Raw genomic sequence first — 7,821 nt, forward strand, 5'->3', positions numbered from 1 at the left:
ATTTCAGTAAGTAAATGTATGAGTGTCCCATTACTACTTACGAGCGTCTCAAGTCAGACTGTACTTTTCTAAGGCTCCTCATGGAAGAGTCAGATGGTTTCTAATCTGAATATCTTTAATAATCTCAGTCACTTAAAACCTCTTGGTTATCTGAAATAGATTATAAAACAGAAATATATGAAATTATGGCTAACACTGGAGAACTCTTAGAGAGGTAGTTTGTTAAGATTACAGACTATATTTCAACCTTGGGGTACATAATTAATTAGTAGAGAAATGGCCTCACTAATGTTTCCCACTTGTTTTGATGATTGTCACTTCATACAATGTAAATTAAAAAAAAAATATGGATTCTCACATAATAGTAGTTATACCCGTAACTTCTCAAATAATGGAATTAAGCTGGTCTGAATTTATTGGAAATGATATGCTTGGGGTTCTGAGAGAGCTGGGTTTAGGTTTTAGCTTTGCCTCTTTGTAAGAGAGTGGCCTAAGCCAACTACTGACGCCCTCAGTTTTGCTTCCTCATCTGTAAAATGGGGATAATGAGAGCAGCTGCCTCCCAGGCTGTTGTGGAAATTGAATGAGGTAACGAATATAAATACTTAGCCTAGGGCCCGAGATATGGGGAGTGATGAATTAATGCTTTGTTGTAGAAGTAATCAAAAAAGTATTTTCTATGCACAATTTTATTGGAACTAAGTAAAGATGAAAATGACAATGATTTTTGTGTATATGGATTTGAAGAGCCCTTATAAAGATTTCTTCTTCCCTCCTCTTTAGGTGTTCAACCAGCCACCAGTCGAGAGTCTTGGCTTTATTACGTCTTGCTAACACTAATTTTAGGCTATCAAAAACATGATAGTTCTACCTACACTGTGAAGATTGTAAGTATGTGAAGACTAGATTGCTGAACGATCACTGGGGTCAACTTTGCCTCTAATGTAAAATTCAATTTTTATTTGGATTTTAAAATATCTCTAGTTATCCAGTCAATATTATATGCATATTCAAAGACTGGTTTTTCATCTTATCTGGAGATAACTTTCTTGTCCCACTCTTATATATTTGATGAATGCAAATTAAATTGGGTTCATACATTCCCCATATCAGAATGAAATCATACTCCTGTGTGTTTCTGTCACCCAAACAGCTTTGTTTGGGCTTTGGAGATAGAGACAACCCAAGTCTCTCCATTCTTTAGCATCTCCACCATGAACTTTATTATAAGAAACGCAAGTTTAATTTAGAAATAGCCCAAATTTCCCACTTGTATGTCAGACTGGAGGAACTCAACAAGAGTATTTAATAACACACAGAGTTGAAGAGGAAAATTTAGTTGAAGGACTTTATGATTCAGCATTTGTTAACTTAAATTCTTAGATTGCATTGTAGTTTTTTTCCTAAGTCACGTGGCTGTGGGTCTTCACCTTTAACGCTCGTAGCTTTTCTCCTTCCTGAAACAGTACTCCACAGGCATCAACATGACACCCATTTGCCTTTTGTTTGTTTTTATTCTTTTATTAGCAGAAAATGAAAATGGCTCCCATGGAACAAGTCTATGGGCTGGACAATGTGCTGAGAAATCTGTGCAAATCACTGTGATTAATTCTGCAATCTGACAACCTCTCTGGGATGTAGAGACTATTATCCCCTGTGTGAGAGGGTGAAACTGAAATCCAGCAAAGGGAAGAGACACCCAGGTTAAAAGCAGGAATATGTATCACCAGTGGCCGCAGGTGGACATTGGAGCTACTTAAAATCCAGATAAAAATTGAATTTTATATAGAGGCAAGGCTGGCCAAGGATCCAGTTGCTATGGGTACAAACAAACTGATAATGGTAGCAACTGGGCTTGAGAGACCAACAGCTGACATGGGAATAGACAAGGTAGGGTCATTACTATAAGGGGAGCTTGGCAAACAGATTCTAAGGTAACCCCTCCTCTGAGTGATTCTTTCCCTGGAGTGTGGGTGGGGCCTATGTCTTGTTTCTAAGCAAAGAAAACAACGAAGGTAATGGGATGCCACTTCTGTGGTTACACTAGAAGAGTATAATATCTGTCTTGCCGAGAGACACTTCCTCCTTTGCTGGCTTTGGGAGTTGTAAGCTGCATTCTTGAGGGGTTGCATGGCAAGAAACTGAGGGCAGCTTCCAGCAGACAGCCAGCAAGAAACTAAGGCCCACAGTCTGATAACCTGCAAGAACTGAAGGCTGGCAACAACCATGTGTGTGTGGTGGCAGGTCCTCCCGAGTCCAGCCTCAGTGAGACCATGGCCTGATCAATATCTTGACTGCAGGCTTATGAGACTCTGAGCAGGAGACCCAGTTAAGCAGAGCCCAGACGACTTACTATTCACAGAATCTGTGATATAATAAATGTGCATTGTTTAGACAGTTAAATTTGGGGTAATTTGTTACACAGCAATAAATAATTAATACAAGATCTTTCAAAACCATATCACTGAATGTATAACTCTTTGGGAATCATTATGGTCTCATGGAAAGAGTAGACTTGGAGTAAAATTGCTCTCATCAAAGTCACAAAAGCCCAGTGGACACATTCCAGTATCCAACTTAAATGGCCTCTGGGTGGGGGGGGGGGAAGTGATGCTGTGATCACTCTCTGCTTAAATAGCTTCCCCCTTCTCCCCCATGACACACCTCACCAGTTCACCTTCTCCGTCTCTGACTAACCCTCATCTGTTTTGTTTGTGACTTGCTTCCTCTGCCCACCTCTCACACATGTGGGAACCCTTGAGATGCACTGTCAGCCCTGCTTCTCTTCTCACACTATATGCCCAAGGCTACATGTGTGCTCATCAGCCCAGATCCCTGCCTCCCAACCTAAGGTCTCCCCACAACTCCTGACTCAGGGCCCTACTAGATTTCTCATTGTGGATGTCCTGCAGGCACCTCCAACCCAACTGTACTCCCCGATTTCTTATCTCAGTGATTGATGCCCACCAGCCACCACTCACTACCCATCTGACCAGCCACTCAAGCCAGAATATGGTGGTTGCCATCAACTTTCTTCCTACTCAAAACAACCACCTGCTAAATTCTGTTAATTTTATCTATGAAATAAATCTCTGCGCACACTCTTCTCCATTCTAGCCCACGATGACCACCACTATCTCACTTCACGTTTGTATCAATTCAGAGGGACTATTGAAATAGTTTTCTAGACAATCTCCCCATCTTGTCCTCCTCAATCCACTCCATACGCTGCTACCAATAATATGAAAAAATAACAGAAGGATAAAAAAATTCACCATGAAACACCCTGAGAATCTACCTCTGTCGTATTTTGTCACAAGAGAACATGGACCATGAAGCTGACTTAAGTTTACAGCCCCTTACTTGTGGGGCTCCCGCCAATGTCCCTTGTTTTTCATTTTAAATAAATATTTATTTTGTAATAATTGTATATTCATCATTATGTATCATTTTTTCTTTAAAAAAGCTCCAGAAAATACTGTTTACACCCTTTCAATGATTCTGGATCACCGTTGAGATAAAGGTCACACTCCTTGATCTTTTTTTTTTTTTAAATTTATTGGGGTGACAATTGTTAGTAAAATTACAGATCTTTTTTTTTTTTTTTCCATCTTAAAGAAGTCCCTCTAACATTCCTTGTAATAATGGGTGGTGATGAACTCCTTTAACTTTTTCTTGTCTGGGAAGCTCTTTATCTGTCCTTTTATTCTAAATGATAGCCTTGCTGGGTATCATAATCTTGGTTGTAAGTCCTTGCTGTTTATCATGTTGAATATTTTGTGCCAATCCCTCTGGCCTGCAAAGTTTCTGTTGAGAAATAGGCTGACAATCTCATGGGGGCTCCCTTATAAGTTACTAGTTGCCTTTCTCTTGCTGCTTTTAGGATTCTTGCTTTGTCTTTAACATTTGCCATTTTAATTATAATGTGTGTGGGTGTGGGCCTGTTTGGGTTCATCTCGTTTGGGACTCTCTGTGCTTCCTGGACTTGTATGTCTATTTTCTTTCCAAGTTAGTAAAGTTTTCAAGCATTTTTTCTTCAAATAGGCTCTCAATCTCTTGCTTTCTCTCTTCTCCTTCTGGTACCTTATGATGTGAATGTTGTTATCCTTGATGTTGTCCCAGAGGTCTCTTAATCTCTCTTCACTTTTTTGAATTCTTTTTTTTTTTCTTTTTGCTGTTCCAATTGGATGTTTTCTGCTACCTGTTTTCCAATTTGCTGATTCAATCCTCTGCTTCATCTAGTCTACTGGTGATTCCTTCTAGTGCATTCTTCATTTCAGTTATTGTATTTTTCACTTCCGACTGGTTCTTTTTTATGGTTTCATGTCCTTTTTCACGCTTGCTATCTCTTTGTTGAAGTTCTCACTAAGTTCCTTGAGCATCCTTATAACCATTGGTTTGAACTTTGTATCTGGTAGGTTGCTTGCCTCCATTTTGTTTAGTTCTTTTTCTGGAGTTTTCTCTTGTTCTTTCATTTGGAATGTATTTCTTTGTTTCCTCATTTTGGCTGTCTCTCTGTTTGTTTCTATCTATTAGGTAGATCTGCTATGTCCTCCAGTCTTGAGCAGGTGGCCTTATGTAGTAGGTGTCCTGTGGGGCCCAGTGGCACAGTCTCGCTGGTCACATGTGCTGGGTCCTCCAGGAGTGTCCCTTGTGTGGGTTGTGTGTGCTCTCCTGTTATAGTTGAGCCTTGATTGCTCTTGGCAGGTCTATAGATGGGGTTAACCCTCAGGCTGACTGGCTGTGGGGTTTGGCCACATCCACATCTTATGGGCTGCTGTGCAGGAAGCTAACCCCATGGAACAGGATTTGCCCCAGTGGGCTGTGGTGGCTGTTGAGACCACCCTTTGGGTGTGCCACTTGTGGGGCTAATTGGGCAGTGTTCTACTGTGCCGTGCAGCCAACCTCCAAGTATGTTTGTTCTGGGGCCTCTTGGGAGGGACTCCAGTGCAGGCCCAGGTCACCCACTGCCTGTGACTGGCTTGGAAATACCTGGTAGGAGCTAAAAGTGATCTGCAGTTGTTCGCTGCCTCTGCTAACACTGGAGGTATGTGGGAGAGGCCACGCTGCAAAGCAAGGATGTCTCTACCAGTACTGGGCTTAGGGTAGCTCTGCAAAATGCCAGGATACCCAGAGGCCTGCTGCCACCTGCCGGCTTCCTTAAGTTTTAGCAACTTATAAAAGCCTCGTGTGGTACACAAGTTGAGTGAGGCAGGGTCATGGGGAGTAACTAGAGTGGGAAAAGTTGTTACCAGGTTAATGTAAATTCTGGTTTGGTGTCAGTGCTGAGAATGGAGCTACTCGGCAAAAGTCTCGGAGCACACTGGGCCCAGTCACTGCCCACCTGGTGTGTGTAGGACTTTGATAGTTTTCCAAGAAAGAGTGCAATGTGGGCAGGGCTGGCTGCTCTTGGAGAAAGTGCCTCTGGTGTTGGAGGAGTTGGGTGGGCTGCAGTCCCAGTGAGTCAGCAGGGCAGAGTGGCAGAGCTCACCAGACCAATCAGATTCAGATTTGGCCTGTGGGGGTGGGCTCAACACAGGAAAGATGGCGCCCACCTGCAGGCTGCGCAGGAGGAAGATTTCGTTACAAGGAAATGGAGACTGTCCTCCAGCCCTCAACCCGAAGCAACACACCTCAATCTGCCCTCCATATGTCTCTGACACCTGCTGAGTTACTGTCTGTCTGCTGGAGCCCAAGGTGAGTGCCCGGGAGTGAGTGAGTCTGTGCGTGGGCCCTTTAAGAGGACACCTGGGTTTCCCACCACCTTCCTATCCCACCTGGATGGTTGGAATCCCCACTGTTTTTCACAGCCCAATGTTGTGGGGGCTTTTCTGCCTGGCACCAGTACTCTGGGCTGGGGTGGCTGGTGTGGGACTGGGGTCTTTTGCTTTTCTGGGAGGATCTTCTGCAGCCAAGAAATCTCTCCTGGTTCTCAACTGCCACATGGAGGTTTGAGGTTGGCTAGTTCTGCGTCTCCTCTTCTACCAGTCTTGACATGGCTTCTTCTTTATATCCTTAGTTATAAAACTTCTGTTCAGCTAGACTTCAGATGGTTCTCCAGGTTGATTGGTCTATAATTTAGTTGTAATTTTAATGTGTTCATGGAAGGAAGCAGGCACAGTGTATATCCTGTCATCTTGGATCTCCTCTTAAGTATTATTTTTTAATTGAACCAATGGGCATATATAGGTTACTGTAGTCAGCAATTATAGAATACATATTCTTTCCAAACATACACAGAACATATATAAAAATTGACTATATACTAAGTTAAAAGTAAATCTCATTCAGACTACATTCTCTGACCCAAATGTAAGTAAATTAATGTTAATATCAAAAAATATATCTAGGAAATTACTATATCTTTGGATATTAAGAGATATAGTTTTAAACAACTCATACACTAAACAAGTAATTATAAAGGTAATTAGAAATATTTAGATCTGAATACAAAAACTGAACCTTTCAAAATGTGTGCGATACAGCCAAAGCAGTTTATAGAGGAAATTGTATATCCTTTAAAAATAATTCTCTAAAAAAAGACTGAAAACAAATTAGCTTATTCTTCAATTTAGGAGGTTAAAAAACAATATAATAAAGACAATAAATTACAAAGAAGGAAATTATTTTAAAAATAGTAAAAATAGTGACATTAAAAAACGTGGACTAGAGAGGATCAATAGAGTAAAAAATAGATATTTTGAAAAAAATAAAGAAAATATAATTGATATAAAAAGTATGCACAAGTAAAATAAAAGAGAAAGGAGACATTACTGAGCTGAATATATTTGCAATAATAACAGGATATTATAAACAACTTAATACTGACAAATTTTAGTTCATACAATGGAAACATTCTTAGAAAAAAATTACTAAAACTGACTCAGTAAGAATTAAACAAAACATGAATAGTCCTGTAACAAGTAAGGACATATGGTCAAACTTTAAAAAAGAAAACTTCTCCCCACCAAAACACTCCAGGTCCAGATGTCTTCACCACATTACCAGCAAGCTCTATGAGAGAGTCGAGTAACAGATATTCCAGTTTCACTCAAATTATTAGAGATTCCAGAGTAGAAGAGAAAACACCCCAACAACTTTGGGGCTAGAGTAACCTCAGTACAAAAATCCCACAAAAACTTTGTGAGAATAAAACTTGCAGACCTATTTCCCTGTGAACACAAGTGAAAAGACCCTAAAGAAAACATCTGCACACAGAATACAGCCCTATATATCAAGGGTCACATGTCTTGCCCAAATCAGGTCACTTTCAGGGATGAAAATTTGTGGGAGTGTTTAGTTAGCTTTCTGGACTCAAATTGAATCTACGAAAATCACATTTTTATTCACAGACAAAAGATGATACAATTTAATAGACATATGATTGCTAATATAAAAAATATAAGGAATTTAGGAATATATCTAATAAAAGATGGCAAAGGTCTTTATTAAGAAAATTAGAAAAACAATCATTCTGAGACCTCTGAGATCTATAGAAATTGAGGTAACATGTATATTTATATTGGAGATTCTGTATCATATATAGGACAATTGTCTCCAAATTGATCTACAGAGTCATTGTAATTCAAACACTATCCTGAGAGATTTTGTGGGCATGTGGATATGTGTGTGAAAATTGACAGGCTGATTCTAAAACTTATATGGAATTGCAAATGGCAGGGAAAGGGAGATTTTTCTAAATGCGAAGAAAGAGGTTGGTTTGCTGGCTTTTGGAGATATCAGTAATTACTTGAATGATAATAAATAAGGCAGTGTGATGTTGTTCCCAGGTTAGACAAATCAACCAATGAACCAGATTAA

General features: G+C 40.1%; 1 long non-coding RNA gene across 1 annotated transcript in view; it reads left to right on the forward strand.

Moving 5' to 3' along the window:
- The window catches only part of LOC141570808 (uncharacterized), a 333,482-nt gene extending 332,569 nt beyond the window's left edge, over positions 1–913 (forward strand). Inside the window, exon 5 of the long non-coding RNA XR_016020575.1 lies at positions 784–913. This is a non-coding gene — a long non-coding RNA (uncharacterized LOC141570808). The remainder of the gene's footprint in view (positions 1–783) is intronic.
- Positions 914–7,821: the final 6,908 nt, after the last annotated feature.

Source organism: Rhinolophus sinicus, chromosome 3, assembly GCF_057876585.1.
Source record: "Rhinolophus sinicus isolate RSI-liver-muscle chromosome 3, RSI-T2T, whole genome shotgun sequence".
NCBI classification, from domain to species: Eukaryota; Metazoa; Chordata; class Mammalia; order Chiroptera; family Rhinolophidae; genus Rhinolophus; species Rhinolophus sinicus.